This window comes from Cavia porcellus, unplaced genomic scaffold, assembly GCF_034190915.1.
Source record: "Cavia porcellus strain 051 isolate PalLab524CR breed Dunkin Hartley unplaced genomic scaffold, mCavPor4.1 scaffold_19, whole genome shotgun sequence".
Lineage (NCBI taxonomy): Eukaryota > Metazoa > Chordata > Mammalia > Rodentia > Caviidae > Cavia > Cavia porcellus.
The window spans coordinates 35,988,243-36,005,589 of record NW_026947502.1 but is presented as its reverse complement, the minus strand read 5'-3'; the positions used below and the strand labels follow the sequence as shown (position 1 = coordinate 36,005,589).

The following is a 17,347-nucleotide window of genomic DNA, read 5'->3' as shown; positions in this document are numbered from 1 at the left end:
TAAACAGACACTATAAATACTGACAACTTGTATTTCTTAGTCTTATCATAGATCCTGGTTGGGCTATGTATGTTACTGAGAAAATTAACTACGTGACATAGCAATAATATTAAAGGCATCACTTTGCAAAGCACCACATAAACATTGCCTTGAAAACGGGGTGGTTGCTAGGAAATTCTGTTAAGTACAATTCTCTCCAGTTGTATTCTATTTTTCCATTTTATACCTTCTTCAATCATTAGGGCTTAACCCCTCCAGAAATGTACATAAGCATAGCTTGCATACCTCCACAGATGCGAATTTTCCAGGGGTTCTATTCAGTCCTTGGAAACGGGTAGGTGTCGGCGGTTAGGCCTTGGACATGGCCAGCTATTCTGCAGAAGGGCACCACGTGGGCTGTTTAACCACATGGAGGCTTGTACATGACAGAGAAGAAGGAACTGAGTTCTTGTAGAAATTTGTATTTTCTTCTTCTATGTCAATGGATGCATCAAGAGGGAAAAGGCTCCAGGGCCAGCCAAATCAAGTGATTTGAGTTATTTTAAGAAGAAGCAATTCATTGTACTGGTTGCCAAACTGAAAATGCCTGGACAGCTTGTTCAAAGAGCCAGCAGAAAGAGGAGAGCATGCCAGAAATTAAAGCCCAGAAGCCTGGGAGAGTGGGGCAGCTCCCCTCTTATGAATTAGCAGTTCATTAGTGCTATTCACCAGAGGGCTGAGAAAACCACAGAAACTTCTGTCACAGTTTAATTCCTAAAATGTCCCTTTCATTCATTCTAAACATATACTAGTGGTGGGTCCTTGATTCACCGATACAGATAGGAGCAGATATCACAGGAAACCAGTACATGGGAAGGGGTAGATTTTTTCCCTTCCCTCTATACAAATAGCTACTATATGTACTGGGCTTTACAGAACTTGAAGAATTTTTTTGCTTTCATCATTTTATTAAATGTCCTGTCACTTTATAAGATGGCATGATTTTCCCACTTATAGGCTCAGAAAAATCATGACTGGTCAAATGTAGCATATATTACAAATGGCCCAGCAAGAATGTAAAAATCCAAGTTAAATATATTGAAAATGAAATCAAAATTGCATGTCTCATCCATGCAGAAAGGACTTTATCAGTTACAACAGTAACAGGCTGCATGTCTATTAAGGGGGCACAGTGCTAGGTATTCTGTATCTTGTAAGTGAAAAAAGAAGCATTGACTTCCGATTAGGGCCAAGCCACAAAATGGATAAACGTAACATGAGAATGATTTTTCAAGAGCCACAGAACCTGCAAAAGACAATGAAAATGAAATTTTAAAAGAAAGTTTTAATTTCATTCAACTGTAAATAAAAATGTCTCTGCCAAGTGGCAACAGGCGAATCCAGCCTCTCACTGGATAGGTTCGGTTCCACATTCAGAGTCATGGCTATTAAGGGGCTGAGATTCCTATTTTATAAATCAGTCATTACCAATGGACTCACTTTAACACCTGAAATTTAAATTAATGAGTATCCTCATTAATTACAAATGAATATCAGTGAATAAAAGGCTATTTTATTTACATATTTGATGCCTCACGTAGCAAAAATGTATAATGGGATAAGTGCCATTACCATTTTTGGAACAAATTTACCAAAACCAAACATTAAAATTATGTTTGATACACATACCCCTGGTCATGTTAAATAAGATCCATTTAAGCTTAACATCAGTATAAACATATGGTCAAATGTTCAGAAAAACAGACTTGTCATGAGATATTTCCTGTTTCTAGGCTTGTAAAGGACAAGACACTGTCAGGTGGCAGCCAAAAGGGATAGATATTGATGAATAAACTCAACTATCTTAATATATTTTACCTTATAGCACTGAACCTCATTTCCTGGTACGTACTTGCCTTTAGGGAAAGGGAAATGAGTTTTGCATTTGAAAACAGAACATTTTACTAGATGCAGACAGCACAGGTTATGAGCCCAGAATCCTGTTTTATATATCCCATTCGGCCCTCTGCTTCCAACTGCACTTAATAAACAGGTATTTGCACTTTTATCAGTCCATTTTCATACTTAGAGTCATCTCTTTAAGGACTTACAACTTATGAAATATCTATATCTAATATAATCTCAGTTGTTACGAGACTATGTTAGAGAATTTTCAGTTTTTTCTCTGAAAGCGTTCTAGTAAATGTCTGCTTGAGAAAATTTAATGTTGGAGTACATTAGTGGGGATTTTGCACGGTCCTCCTTAACACTGAGTTCCTAAGAAAATGCCATGTCATATAAATGTTGAGATGTCCTTCGTTACTGAAATAAGTAATATTTTGTCTTTCTTACCTAGCTCTCACTTCCACATATTTAAGTAGTTTTTCAATAGAGAAAAGAAAATTAAATTTGTCATTTGTGTGCGTCTGAACCACTGTTCTGAGGGGGAAAAAAGCATCATGGTGTTTGTGCAAGTTTCTGCATTTATTGCTTGGAACACTGTGGTTGGAGCACTGTGATTCTCTGTGTTATAGTGTTTCTGTGTCATTTTCTCTTTCTTTTTCTCTCTTGCCTTTAGTGTGCAGTCATGTGGAGGTATATTACCCAGGAGCACTGAGGTAGATTTCATGGGTGAGAAAATCTCACAGGGTGAACACAATAAGAATTTGCAAAGTGAGATGAGTACAGAGTCCGCTGGCTTGTACCTCATTTCCTTTCTTACACATGCACTGCTTTTATGGAGCCCTGACTATCTGGTATACTGTGCAGACACTGCTGCACCACAAGAATCACACAGGAATCCGACTTTCAAGCTGCTGCCTTACCAAGGCACTGTGACATGCATGCCACAGTAATCTAAAATGCTGTGCTATAAGTGCTAAAGAAAAGGTGCAAAAAGTTTCAGGAGGACGTCATTCCTGCAACTTGAGAGGAGTAAAAACAACCTTTGTGAAGGACACTGTATTTGAGTTAAGCCTTAAAGGACAGCAGAAATATTCCTTTTACCTGATGCCATTTCACCTCTGTTTTCACCTTTCAAAGTTCAACCCATCCCTTCAAGATTAAGCACAGACCAGTGGCAGTGAATCTTTCAGAGCTTCATTCATGAGGCCCGCTGCAGCATGTGTGCCATAGGTTTGCCACCATTGGTGTAGCCTCTTGCTCACGTGGAAGGTCATTCTAGATGCCACAGAGGACCTGTGTATATTTTCCTTAGAATCAGAATCACTCTGTACTCATGTTGTTAATCACACTCTTACTTATACTTTGTGCATTTTATGATTGACTCTTCCATATGGCTAACTCTTAGCTTTTCACAGCTCCAACAGCATTTAGCATGGCTTGTATTAAACGTCCCTAATGGATCTGAATGACAAATAAATGAATTCATCTGCCCTTCTTTTCATTATGTTCACTGGATATGACATCCCTTGCTAATTTTTCTTGCAAAAGAATAACACAAGCAATTGTTTCCCCATCTTTCTCAACATTTAGGGAAAATACACTGAGAAGATTCACTTTATACACAATGAAAACTGGACTCACAGTCCAGTTTATACTCTTCATGTTGGTTTCTTACAGGGTTATATAGTCCCATGAGGAGGAAAATTAATCTAAAAACCCTGTTGCTATTTTATTATGCTGCTTCCCATGATTGATAAACCTGTAAGCCTTGACATAGTTATGTTATGGAACTTGATTTTCAGTTTAAATGACTGTTTACATCTGAAATGTACCCTCCCAATTTTGCCTTAGGTAAAACTGTTTACTAATATGGAGTTTTTAAAAGGTGGGTTATATGCAGAACTTTAAATGACATAAGTAAATGAGGATGATTGTTGACATCTACCAAATTAAATATACTTGCAGCCAGTTCACCGGTGGTAAGAATATAAATCAGATAGCAAGATTAATTTAATTTGCAAATCCTTAAGGCCAAAATAAATATTGGAATTAAATATTCTAGTTTATTTAATAATTTTGAGTCCTGGAGTAAATAACTAATTTTTTTTTGTATAATAACTACTTCCTTTGACAGAGTATTAGAACATGTAAACAAGTTATTTTATAAATTAAAATTATTTGCAAAATTTCATTTTTTTCCTTCAGAAAAAGACTATAACACTAGAGTTTTGTTTTTAAATCAAGACTTGAAGCAGAGAGAGAGGGATTCATTTGCTTTTCATTTAGCCTTAAGCCATCCATATATCCATCAAGCCATCTACCCACCCACCCATCCACCTACCCACTTACCTACCCATCCATCCATCCACCTATCCTTCTACCCATCCAGCCAGCCACCCACCCACCCATCCACCTACCCATTCACTCATCCATCCATTCGTCCACCCATCCACCTATCCACCCACCCATCCACCCATCCACCCATCCACCCATCCTATCCATCCACCTACCTATCCACCCATCCCTCCACTCATCCTCCTACCCCTCCACCCATCCATCCACTCGTCCACCCATCCATCCATCTACCCACCCACCCAGCCACCCACACATCCATCCATCCATCCATCCATCCATCCTGGGATGAGTTATTTTTGTCCACTCCCTTACAAATTTGGAAAACTATAGTGAAACACTTCACATCCTTTCAGCTCTGACCCTTTTTGAAGCCATTATCATTATGATCCATTCCATGCTGGCTTTAGCCAACTTCATACATGACAGTACCTACATTGGAATAATGTATTCTCACTTTTTTATAGGGGGTCCTCTGATATTGCCATGTTTCATTTTGTGGGCATACACCTGATATACATAAATCACCCAGAATTTAGGGGCAATAATGACCATGAGTCTATTTTTGTTGGAAAAAAAAATTTAAGCACCAGTCAGCTGCAATACATCAACCATGGGGGATTTCTTTTTCTCTTGGTTTTGAAATCCAATATTGTTCTCACTGTTTTATTTTGTTCTGCTTTATTGTTTTGTTTTTTTCCCTTCAAAATAAAAAATACAATATTATATAATCATTCTTTGTCTACTTTTCTGTTTCACTTCGCAGATCCTTCACTCTTCCTTTAGGATTTCTCCCACAGAAACTACTTGCATGTCGAAAGCTGGGGCTTTTAAGGGTACTAATAACAAAGTGGTGGTTAGAATTGGCTGTAGAAAGATATTGCAATGGAACTTTGGAGTTGTATCATTTATCAGTCGAATAGCAACACGGACCCCATTGTTTGTGGTATATGAGGAAATGGTGATCTTCAATATGTGGCCGCATCAGAGTTACTCTTAGCTATGCTAGATTAGGATGGGAAAGAACAAAGCCTCAGTAAAACATGATAAGAGATATATAGTTTCTTCTCTGTGAGGATATAATTATGCAATATACATCATACATGATACATTACATATTAATATTAACATGTATATATGCAGGCACTAGTGAACCTAGTTTTAATGTTCTGATTCTGTAATGGTTCCTGGAAACTTGGCCTCAAGGACGGTTGAAACTAAAAAAGCTGGAGATACTGACACTGACCCATAGAACACTGAGATTAGGTAGTTTGAGGAGACAGAAATGTGAAAATGAATGCAGAGTATTATGTATATACAATCAGAAAACTCACTTCCTGACTATTTTTCCAGAAGGGCCCAGGGAAAGGTTCTTTCATTAGGGTTACCAAGAATGCATGGGGAAAAACTGCCACTTTGGCAACTATAATGGTGACTTTCCACTACAGGTCAAAGAGATGATACCATGGTGCTGGCTTCCAATCAAATTACTGAATATAATAGTATTGCAGTGGTGCTGATCTGTGGAATGATTTTATTTCTCATTTACTGTTTTAATGGAGAGGCAATTTATGAATCTTACTCTTTTAAGATATTTCCAAAAAAAGTTTCATAGTTAAAGTAAGAGTTCTACTACCTACTAATTTCATATAACTCAATTTTATGTTAAAGGGCCATGGAAGTATTTGCAAGATGGGATTTTTTGTTGTTCTGCCTTGTTCTACAAGGCAGAAAGAAGGTGGTAGAATTTAATCACCAGAAATAACCTTAGCACAATCATAGTAAGGGGCAACAAGACCAGATCAGAGTGGCAATCAGACCACGGGATCAGGTATTATTATGAGTGATATGCACATATGTAAATAGTGATGTGTAACAAGAATTGATAAGCAGAATACTGATGTCAGTTACTACATTAGAACAGATCTAGGTTCGTCATTCAGTCTCAGATCTAAGTCACTTTAAGAACTCAAACCCACACACTAATGAAAAAGTTGACCAAACTTGAGATATAATCCTGCAATGACATCACAAAAGTGAATGAGATATACCCTCATTACCTCTCCTCAAGGGTACCTCAAGCCTCTATAGGTAACTCTGCACTGGGCAAAAGAATATCTAGATTCTGTAAGACTATTGGACACAGCATCTAACAATGATACTAATGCAACTAGAGTATGATCACACATCCTTTACTGAGGTGTTGCTTGATGGAAAATAAATACATTTCTATCCCAGGCACATTCTTATTAGGTCCTCACACCCATCTTGCAAATACTTCCATGGCCCTTTAATATAAAATTGGGTTATATGAAATTAGTAGGTAGTAGAGCTCTTACTTTAACTATGAAACATTTTTTTGAAATATCTTAAAAGAGTAAGATTCATAAATTGCCTCTCCATTAAAACAGTAAATGAGAAATAAAATCATCCCACAGATCAACACCACTGCAAAGACTTAGAAGACAAAAGATGCTCCTCATTATATTCCTACCCAACTTACCTATTTGGCTGTTATAAAACCAGTTAGAGCACGGGAGATGACTGTGAGAACCTATAAGTTAAACAAATAGTAACCACAATCATAACTGCTCTGCTGGATGCTTTCAAAGAGAGATTAACACAGACTCTCGGTTTGGCATGTAGTCATGAACCTGCTGAATGAGGTAGACCTGCAAATGTGTTTTTCTTAATCTTCATTGGTAAGGAAAATCAAAGACAGTTTGCTTTCAGTTGGTAAAAATAGCATTTCACATTTCCTGTCTTGCTCCAGGGCTATCACGTCACTGTAACAATAGAATCTATAGAGACCTTGATCACCTTGACATACCAAAAACTGTTATTCTGTTTCACTATATTGATGACAACTGTCACTAAACCTGATGATCAGAAAGCAATTATTCTAGTAAGAAACATGCATGACACAGGGTTAGCACTGAATCTGCAAACTACTGCCTCAGTTCCAAATCTACCTTTTAAACTATTTTGTAGAAAGGGATTAGAAGCCTCTAAGGACTTCTCTTTTACAGTGAGTGTAATATTAATCCTTGTCAATTGAGCACATTGAACTGGAGGTTGTCATATTAAACTAAGTAAGTCAGACTCAGAAAGACAAGTATCATATGTTTCCCCTTATACGTGGAATCTAAATTTTTAAAATGTTTAAAAAGATAGCACGATGATAGAGGAGATTGTCACTAGACAAAAGAAAGGAATAAATATAAGAGGCAGAGGAAATAAGTAAGGATATTAAGGGGGACAAATATGATCAAACTATGTTATTCCAATATTCTGTAAAATACATAGGCATTCATACAAATGTATTAAAATATAGCATACTGGAACAACCCAAGAGAAAGAATCTCTTCACACCCGTTAAGTTGTGCTGCTATTTTGTCTTTCTTTGCTTCTATTATGCAACTAGCAGAAGTGTGCATTAGGACACATGTGTGTGCATGTGTACCGAAATATCCAACGGCCCTTTGCCATAGCTATGACCCTCCACACTACACAATCCCTTGGAAACTTGAAGGGCCTGTTTTAGCCTAGTGTAGAGACAAGTACGATATGCCTTAAGGTACATTGTTGGTGAGCAAACTTCTGATTTGGGAGCAACTTGGGAGGTTTCTATCTTTGCTACTTTCTCATTGCTGGGATAAAACATCCACAAGTTAAAGGGGAAAAGGTTAACTTGTGCTCACAGTTTGTAGAGGTTGCAGTTCACAGTTGGCTGGCTCTAAGTCAGGGTAGCATGGCTGAGTAGAAATCCTTCACTGCATGCAGCATGACAGGGAAGAATCATAGTGGCATCAAACGAGTAGACAGAATATCACACACACACACACACACACACACACACACACACACACACACACTTCCAGGCCACACCTGCAGTGACCCGTCTCTTTCTCACCAGGATTCTCCTGCCAACATCACAGCCAGCTAAACTCATCAGTGGACTAATTCAATTTCACACACCCATGATCCAGTCACTTCCCCAAAGCTCACCTGTGAGTCCATGAGGCTTTTGGGAGACATCTAGACCTAAGCTGTAACAGGTGTTACCTATCTCCCCACACAGATGCTGCGCATCCCAGGGACCTTATCCTTATGATAAATGTACCCTATGCTGGTAAGTGTGTAGTCTGTACCCTGGAGAGCTATTTTCTCTTTGCTTAGAGATCAAAGACCACCCATAACATAGACCAAATGGTGAATTTCTAGGGAAGGGGCCACAACCACACTCTTTCACAGAATTTAAATTCTAGCCAGGATGTGAGAACCCCCCTTCAACTGTTTGATCCTTCCTTACCCTGTGTTACTTGACCATAAGGAAGAATTTGGGTTACTTAACTTTCCCTGTTGAATCTATTATGGGTTTTTAAGCTCATGATTAGACCCTGGCTGACAAAATCTCACAAAAATTCAGGAATCTACTACTTTGGAAAATACTGTTGGAATCCAGAGGTTAAATGGTATGCTAGGACTATGTCTCTAAGTTAAAGGCAAAGTGTTATGAACTAAGAATATTTACCATTAAAAACCACACATAATACCTTGGTAGGTCTCATTGGAATTTGAAGGTAGCATTTATACTTGATAATACTTCTCAGATCTTTTAATCTGAAGGCTTGAAAGATCTATTGGCTTTAGGAGGGGGTTTGGGCTGTGATATACACTGGGATTCTGGAATGGATTCTCCTGATGGAGCTTACGATGCTGTGTGGGGTCTCCTCCCCATGAGAAGAGTTGTGGCACAGACTACTACTCGGACTCTGGCACAAGGCCATGCCTTCTGAGGCAGAGACATTTAAGAAACTTTTCCTGCTATAATTTTTTTGCCCTGTGTGTGTATCAAATTCTTTGGGGTCACTATTCCAATAGTGAGCTGAATATCATAAGATTTACCAAACCGTAACTGTGGGTAGACTAACGATCTGCTATAACACAATATATTACAATATATTACCAATATTACACACCTCCTGTCCAGCAATTTATGGCCTCAAGAGACCTTTGCTTCAGAAAGACAATGCAAAAAGGACAGCCTCAAGTCTCTTTCACAGATGAGTCAGCCCACTCTGTTGCCATTATCCGAAAAACAAGCCGCTGTCCATATCCCCTCCCATCTATAGCTCTCAAGGTTAGTAATGCAGAAACATTCTCCAATGGGCAGAACTTTGATCAGTATACTTGGTTGTCTACTTTTGTATGTCAAGAATGTGGCTTAAAAGAGAGAGAGGAGTGAAGGAAGATGAAAAAAGAAATTAAGATATGCTATATACATGTACCAACTCCATCCAAGAATGTAAACATTATGTACCGCAAGCATATATTAAAAAATAAAAACAAAAATGATGTGGTTTGAGAATGCATATGTGTGATCTCCTGGACAATGGTTAGTAACTTGGCTGGTGGGCCGAGGACCTAGAATGGATATGATTAGAGAATTGGAGACAATAAATGCTAGGAAAGAAATGGGTATGGTTAGGCCATAGTGGAAATAATAATGGAATTTTGTATGTACCCACTAAAGATTTTTGTCTTATGGCTGAGGCAGTTACACTGTAAATGTCTAGAATGACTGTACTATGTATGTCCACCAGCATTTTTACTCAGAAATGCCAGTGCTGGAATTAAACAGTGATGGCAGGAAGAAGTGAAGACTGCACAGAGCCTAACATGAGCTTCCTCTCAGCAAGACTGACCTAGCTACTGCTCCTGCTTGTCAATAGTAAAGGTCAGTGCAGGAACTTGGTATCATACCTTTCCTCAAGGAGACTTTCTTGCTACTTGGTGATGAGTTAGTAAACTGGACCTCTCCTGTCCTGGAATAGAATGATTTATGACCACTCCTGATAAGACTTTACTGTCACTGTCTCCATGTTTCTGCGAATCTTACTAGCTAGACTTTTATTCTTAAAATATTTTAAGAATAAATAATAAATATTTTAGGGGTAAATAGGGCACACCCAGTACATGATCAAATAATCCCCACATCTCCCACAAAGAGTTGGCCAAACAGAATGGTTGAAAGCCCAGGTGGCGCAAGACACCAATACAGGAAAAATATCCTTCCTGCCGCATTGGAACCACTTTTAAAATGATGTGTGCTGAGCCAATATCTGCTATGTGGAACTGCATTTCCAGTAAGTGAAATACACAATTTCAGAGTTGAAAGTCTTGTCTTATTTAGCATCACTCCTAGTAATTTGCCTGGAGAGTACATGTGTCACATTAAGAAAAGTTTACTTGTGTAGATTTAGGTCACGATTCTCACTAAGAACACAGAAATGCTTTCCTCTAGGAGCATGATAAGGATTCAGCAGAACTGAAACTGTAACTAAAACTTTATTACTTTGAGTTCCTAATACCAGCAGACCAGTGGGAAAGAAAGAAATTTCTATGCTAGTTCACTGGAGTTAGCACCGCTGCCACACAGTGAGGGCAGAGAAGGGATATCCAGAACCAAGAGAATTCTATGGGGGTTTGGGTTCTTTCTTTCTTGGTAATAATAGTGAATGGAAAATTGTAGCAAATACAATCTGACCAAGGCAAGACACCCAAAACTTAGACACTTTGGAAATAAATGCTTATTTTATTGTACCATAAGTCATCAAGACTAGCTGAAATGATAATCTAGCAAGATGGACATGAAAGATTGATGATTAATATCAAATAAACTTTAGGATTACTAGCATGTATGTGCAGAGATTCAGGCTAACTCTCATCTAAAATAATGTTCTGTAACAGATCTTATATAGGATTTAAAAATGGTAGGAGAGTACCTGAGTGAAAAAAATGGGTGAACTAGACTGAAGATTTCTACATCACCCTGCCTTCTATTAGCTGTCATCTTTCTTCCTTGTAATTATGGAAAAAAGGTCCACAGATTTTGAAACCTTCAGAGAGGAGTTTTCAAATACTGTCTTGCCCTACCTACACCCTTTCCTGTCCTGCCCTGGGGTTTCTCTGGTGCCAGGCAGTGGAGACTCAGTCAATGCACAAACATGAGGTGGGGAGGAACCTAATTCCCAGAGGACAACTTTGGGCCCAAGAGAGAATGGACAATTTCTTCGAGTTCATCAGAAGGGAGCCAGCAAGACTGAACAGGTGCAGCTGACTTTATCATGCATCTTTGCTTTTGTTTCCCTTCCTTTATATCTCCCCTTACTATTCCTGGGATCGCATGCCAAATAATATACTTACACACAACTTGTGCCTTACTTTCTTATCAAGATCAAATAGCCCCCAGACACTTAACTGCCTGATTTTCCATCTCAAACTTTGATAATACTCAAACGGCAACTTGTTTTACAACTTGTAGTGTTTCAAGGGACAGTTTTGTCTCTTATCTAAAATTAATTTTCCCATTTGCACTTTTTGTTTCATGACTTTCTATTTCCCTCAAGAACTTGCTTCATGAAGCATCTTCTCTTTCTTCTGTGTTTAGTTTCTCTTTCCCACATGATTCTGAAGACCACCTTCTTGAACAGCTCCTATGCATAGGACTTTGACTCTAGATTTTTAACCTTTATTTTACCTTTATAACCAGCCTTCTGGAAGGATGAGTTTACACTGCTTGAGCTCTCTTATTCCATGCTATTCATCCATCCACTTCATAACCCCCAGTTACGGCCTTTCTTGGCCATCATTCTATAGCACTTCGTTTTAAAAATATTACCAGTGTCTTATTCTTTCACTAAATATCAAATAGTGTTTATTGTTAGCTTTGCTGAACTAAAATATTGGTCCCATTGAAAGACTGCTCCAGCCTTTTTGCCCCTGTTCTCCAAATTTCTGTTTTCTTTTCCATTTCCATTTCCTCTCTACCAAACACTTCTTCCACTATAGAGCTCTTTGTTGACCTGAATGTACCTAAAATTTTAGCCCTTTGACTAGTGCTATTTCTTCACTGGACTTTCCATCTCTAACTAACTTTATTTAAAATGAAATACACAACAATGCTTAGCACAGTTTCTCATTATTGTCTTCTTTATATAAATGACCTTTTAATCATATCTGAACCAAAATTTTTCCAAGGGCCAGTTACAGATTTCCATCTACCAGAAGGATCTCTCTGCTAATGTATTCAATTGCTACCTCAAATTCTAAATGTTGGAAATATAATACATCACTTTCTGACTAAATCTACTCTATGAAATGGATTTTGAACTTTCTCAGTCACATTAATTTCATTTGTTAGTGTGCTATAGCAAATCGATTCTTAATTATTATTGACATGTCTTTCTACTGCCCTAAAATCTGTTTTATTCCACTAATTTGCATTAAAAGGTTTTAGGATATGCTGCCTGGAACTATACATACAATTATAGAACTAATTTTCATAAAGCAGAATAAATCTAGATTTCCCAGGTGTCAGATTCATACTTGGGTTTTATCATTCAAGCTCTGGTCTCTACTTGATATCATAACCCTATTTCTGCTAAGATCCCTTGATAAACTCTACTTTGGCATAAACTTAGACTGTGTATAGAGTTGGAGATAACAGGGTGTTGAAGTGAATCAAGTTGTTGTTCCACTCAAAGCCTTTTGGCTAAGTGACTGTGAGATCTTGGGCCAAAATTTTGTTCTGTGGCTGTGAGGTTCAGTTTTTCTCATCTGAAAAAAATAGTATAATGACTACCTGCCATAAAGCTTATTAAGACATTGAATAAGATAATAGACTAAATGCACCAAAGGGTCTAATACTTAGCAAGATAGCAATAAATACTGTTTTTTATTCTATATCTTCTTCCTTTTTGCTCATGTACCATGATTTCCAGAAACAGGTTAATTTGCTAAAAATCAACTAGCCCAGTGGCCACTATGCCAAGTTGAATTAACTTTTGGCAAATCTGTTTCAGTCTTTGACATATACCTGAATTTACTGCCTCTGTGCTTTGCTGAGATTGTGCTGACTGCACGCCCTTGTCTAGAATGTGGTCTCTTCTGGTTCTTTCCATTATAAAGCCTTTGCTCTTGTATATGGTCTTCATAGTGGTTTGTCTATACTATCTATCACCTTTTATGAGCAAGTAAAGTGGCCTTACAATGTAGAGAAGCACAAGTTTGGGAAATTTACTAAATTTCTGATGATCATTGTTTAAGTGAAATGCCTCAGAGATATCTTGCTCTAAACCATACTTGGTTGTAAGTTGTCTGCAATGACCTTATGCCAGACTGCACCAAACGCTGGAGAATGCTCGGTCTAATTGACTCAGAACTCTCTTACATAAGACTGCAATCACAAAACACTGCAATTGGTCTTTCATTCTCCTTTTCAGAAGAGATATGCAATGTAAAACAAAATAAAATTCTATTCATGTGCTGTCAACTATTTTCCTTTATTTTGCCAGTTATCCACTAGCATTTTTCAATTACTTCAAAATATTAGTATCTATTATCTTCTATTTATTGTGTTACTTTGGCTTACTTCATTCACTTGATGAAGAATGTCGTTACGATTTGGGAATCCCATATTTTGACATTTTGTTGGCAGCAACATCTAATATAACAGGTTCTAAATATTTTTTTGAGAAGAATGAATATGTTCATTGTATTGTGCTAGATATAGCAGAGGGAGTATAAAAAGTATGCAAGGTCTCTTCAAGCAATTTTCTTTATTAGGTAAAGACATGCTTAAAGACTTATAAAAAATAAGTGAACTATTAGTAACTATGCAAAGTGAAACATGATTATGGGTTCAATAATATACAAATGAAATATTCTAAGAGAGATCAGATCCCTACTAAAGGGAGGATACTTTCAGTCACTATCCTATCAGTATCAGGACACTTTCAATTAGTATCTTTCCTTTATCTAAAGTGGTTTCAGTGGATATTTCTGGGATCTCAGAAATGTGGCATGATCTGGTAAAAAGAGACTATTCTTTGAAGTTGACAAATATTGACTGCAACATTTTTGGTGCTAATAAATATTATCATTTTTAATGTAAAAACAGGGACAGTAATTTATACTCCACAAAGAGTTTTTACAAGGGAATATTAAAGATAATTTGTGCTGTGTTTTACATGTACTGGTCATTTAATTAAACTTGGCAATCCTTTTGCTCTAGTCAAATAAAACAAGTTGGGTTTACTCTTGCATACATACATTCTTGCTCTGTGGGCTGGAGTCTATCCAATGATGAGATCAGTTCTGTCATCTGTAGGATTCTATTTGCATCTATTATCCAGTATAATCAATAGGACTCATAGACCTGCAGTTTGGGCTGCTACTTGTAGCTAACATCAAGTTGTGTCAGTGTGGCAGCTTTAAAAATTCTTTCAAAACATTAACCTGAAAAGTCACTTGCATTCAAGAGGCAGGAACAAAACAGTAAAAAATTTGGAAATTTTCAAGACTTCTTGGAAACCAAGAAACAAAGCTTGACATAAGTAGTAAAATTTACCCAAAAAGAAATTATCAGAAAGAAAACTCACAGTAATGCAACTAGGGGAGGAAATGTTTCTCCAGGAAAAGAGTAGAAGACTGATTGGTAGGCTGGGTGTCTAACAAACTCATTGTTGGATAAACTACCAACAAGATTTCCAGAGTGCAGCTCAGGAAATGGAAATCTCACGATGGAGGTGATTTCCCAAGAAGGTCCCTTGAACAGCTCATGAATGAGGGTTGTTAGATGACTGAGCAGACAGGTCTACAAACAGCCTCAATGTGCGCAGCCTCAAGACTCCTACTTGCACAGGCATGGTAAAGTGGCACAAAAAAGGCTGAAAATAACTGAAGTTTAAAAGAGCCGAACCTGAAACAGAGTCAAAGGACCTCAAGAATGGAGGAAGTGGCTGAGGCCAGGAGCATTCCTTGTGGTAACCAGGGCTCAGCAAAAGGACGAGGGGAGAAGGCTGGGGCCAGACAGTGAGCACCAAAGACTCAGATGTTACAAGTCAGTACTTATCCTCTCTGAACGTAACTGAACCCCAAGATTCAGGAACAAAGGAGAAAAGGGAGGGGAAAAAACATAAGAAATGGGTTTAAGCTTTGCAAAGGAAAAATTAGGTTGACAGCGTTGAGTAAATAAACAAAGTTTTACTTTACCCTGAACCATTTGGTATAATCTTCTCCTTTAGCTCACAAATTATTCAGGAATGAGCCTGAATCTAGAGCCTAATCGATTTTGATGTACAGGCATTCTCTGGGCCAAAATGACTGGATCAGAAGAGATCACGTCATCTAGACTGGCTCAATCAAAACATTTCCATGTGAATAGGAGTCCTGTAGTCTTTATTGCTGTTAATGAATTATAAAGGGCAGCTTTAGGGAAAACCCTCAGTGGAGAGGAAAGAGAGAAAGGAAGTGAAGGAGGATGAAACCTAAACAAAGAATGGGAGAATGTGACAGAGGGAGACTTTGCTGATACAGTATTATTAAAGCATTGAATCAGCCAGCACCCTGAAATAACAGTCTCATGTCCAAAAGAAATTTTGGATTAATTATTAGCAAATTTATTTTATTTGCAAATTAGGTTTAATACAATACTTTTGATATTTTCAAATGGAAGTACCTTAATTTATCTTAGTGTTGATCAACTATGGATCATTATGTCTTACCTACCACTGCAGAATTTTCCCATGAAAATCACTGTGTCCCTGGAATGAGTCCATAAAGGAGAAACATGACAGGTGGTTCAGGAAACCTTCCCTACCATCATTTATTTTTAGTTTGCATTTTAGTTTATAAAATAGTACATTTGAGTTCTAGAATAAAAATCAGTCATGTTTGCATAGCATCCAAAATTAACTTCAGGATATATTTTTGCTTCCTTTGTTTTGATTTTTGGTTTCTATTCAGGATTAATTAATTAAGGTACTAGAGATCAAACTCATGAATGATAACTTATGTAGCAAACTTATGTATGCTAAGCCTATACATTACTACTGAACTACAACTCTAGCCACCAGGATTACTTTTATAGCATATTTGTGATGACATTTGTATAAAATAATTTTGGGTTCTATTTTTTTATATAACACATAATTACAGTAATAAGCTTCCCAACCCAAAAGCCAAGGCCTTCTAAGGAAATGTGTACCTGAAAAACAGACCTAAATTCAGTTGTTTATTTTCATGTGATCATTTAGGAGTACGATAGGATCACTACTAGCGTTGCAATAGGTAAGTCAGTAGCCATGGCATGAGTGGTCAGAAGGGTGGACAGAGCTACATCAAATTTCTCAAGTGTGGCTCTTCACATTGCTTCTGTGGTATATCAGTGGAGAGAGGACTCATCCTGGGATGGGAAGTGTGAGCACTTTGGTCCTAATTAGTTTTTGTGTCTCTAGTCAAAAGAGGTATTTGTGTGCAATAAGTGGTCCTTAGTCCTCGTTTTAAAATCCTTTACTCTCTGCCAATATCCACTCACTTTTCTCTCAGAGTCTATTGTGGAAACTGGATAGTAAATGATAATAATACTAGCAACCAGCATCTGCAAAAGAGTTACACCATGCCACTTACCATTAACCAACTGACACATACTAGCTCCTAATTTTCAAGGCAATTATATAAAATAGATACTATCTTTTTGCTTTTCTCTCCCATTTTTAATATGAGAAAACAAAGACATAGCGAAATAACTTGTCACATGATACAACTAGGGTTTATGCTTTATCATTGTTACATACCTCATTTGTCATATATTACACAATTACTTGAACATTTCCTGTACAAACTCTTAAAATGTGTTTGATTATCGAGTAAATATTATATTCTTTATTTATTTTTGACTTTTTGAGACAGGCTTTCACTATGTAGTTCACTCTGGCTCTGAACTTACTATGTAGCCCCAGCTAGCCTCAAACTCCGGCCAATCCTCCTGTCTCAGCCTCCCAAGTGCTGGGATTACAGGTGTGTGCCACTAGGTCAACTTAATATTACATATCTTATAACCAAACTTCAAGTATTTAATATTTAGATTGTTCCTTACTTTTATTTTGTAAATAATGCAGTAGTAAAAATACCCATAAGAAAACTTTTCTATATTTAGGATTTTGAGAGGGATAAACTCTCAGTTTTATAAAGTCCAGTGATGTAACTATTTTTAAGCTCTGGAGGTATACTGCAATTTAATTCCAAAAGTGTTGCACCAATCTAC

At 37.4% G+C, this 17,347-nt stretch overlaps 1 protein-coding gene across 9 annotated transcripts in view; it reads right to left on the bottom strand.

The window, feature by feature from the left end:
• Kcnn2 (potassium calcium-activated channel subfamily N member 2) overlaps nt 1-17,347 on the bottom strand; it is a 476,524-nt gene that overhangs the window by 180,017 nt on the left and 279,160 nt on the right. Inside the window, exon 1 of one of the 9 annotated variants that reach the window (XM_063230946.1) lies at nt 286-414. The exons of 7 other annotated variants lie outside the window; for them this stretch is intronic. The gene's annotated coding sequence lies outside the window, so the exon portion shown is untranslated. Of the gene's footprint in view, nt 1-285; nt 415-17,347 lie in introns of those variants that run through there. One more of the 9 variants, XM_063230943.1, reaches the window with a different exon arrangement.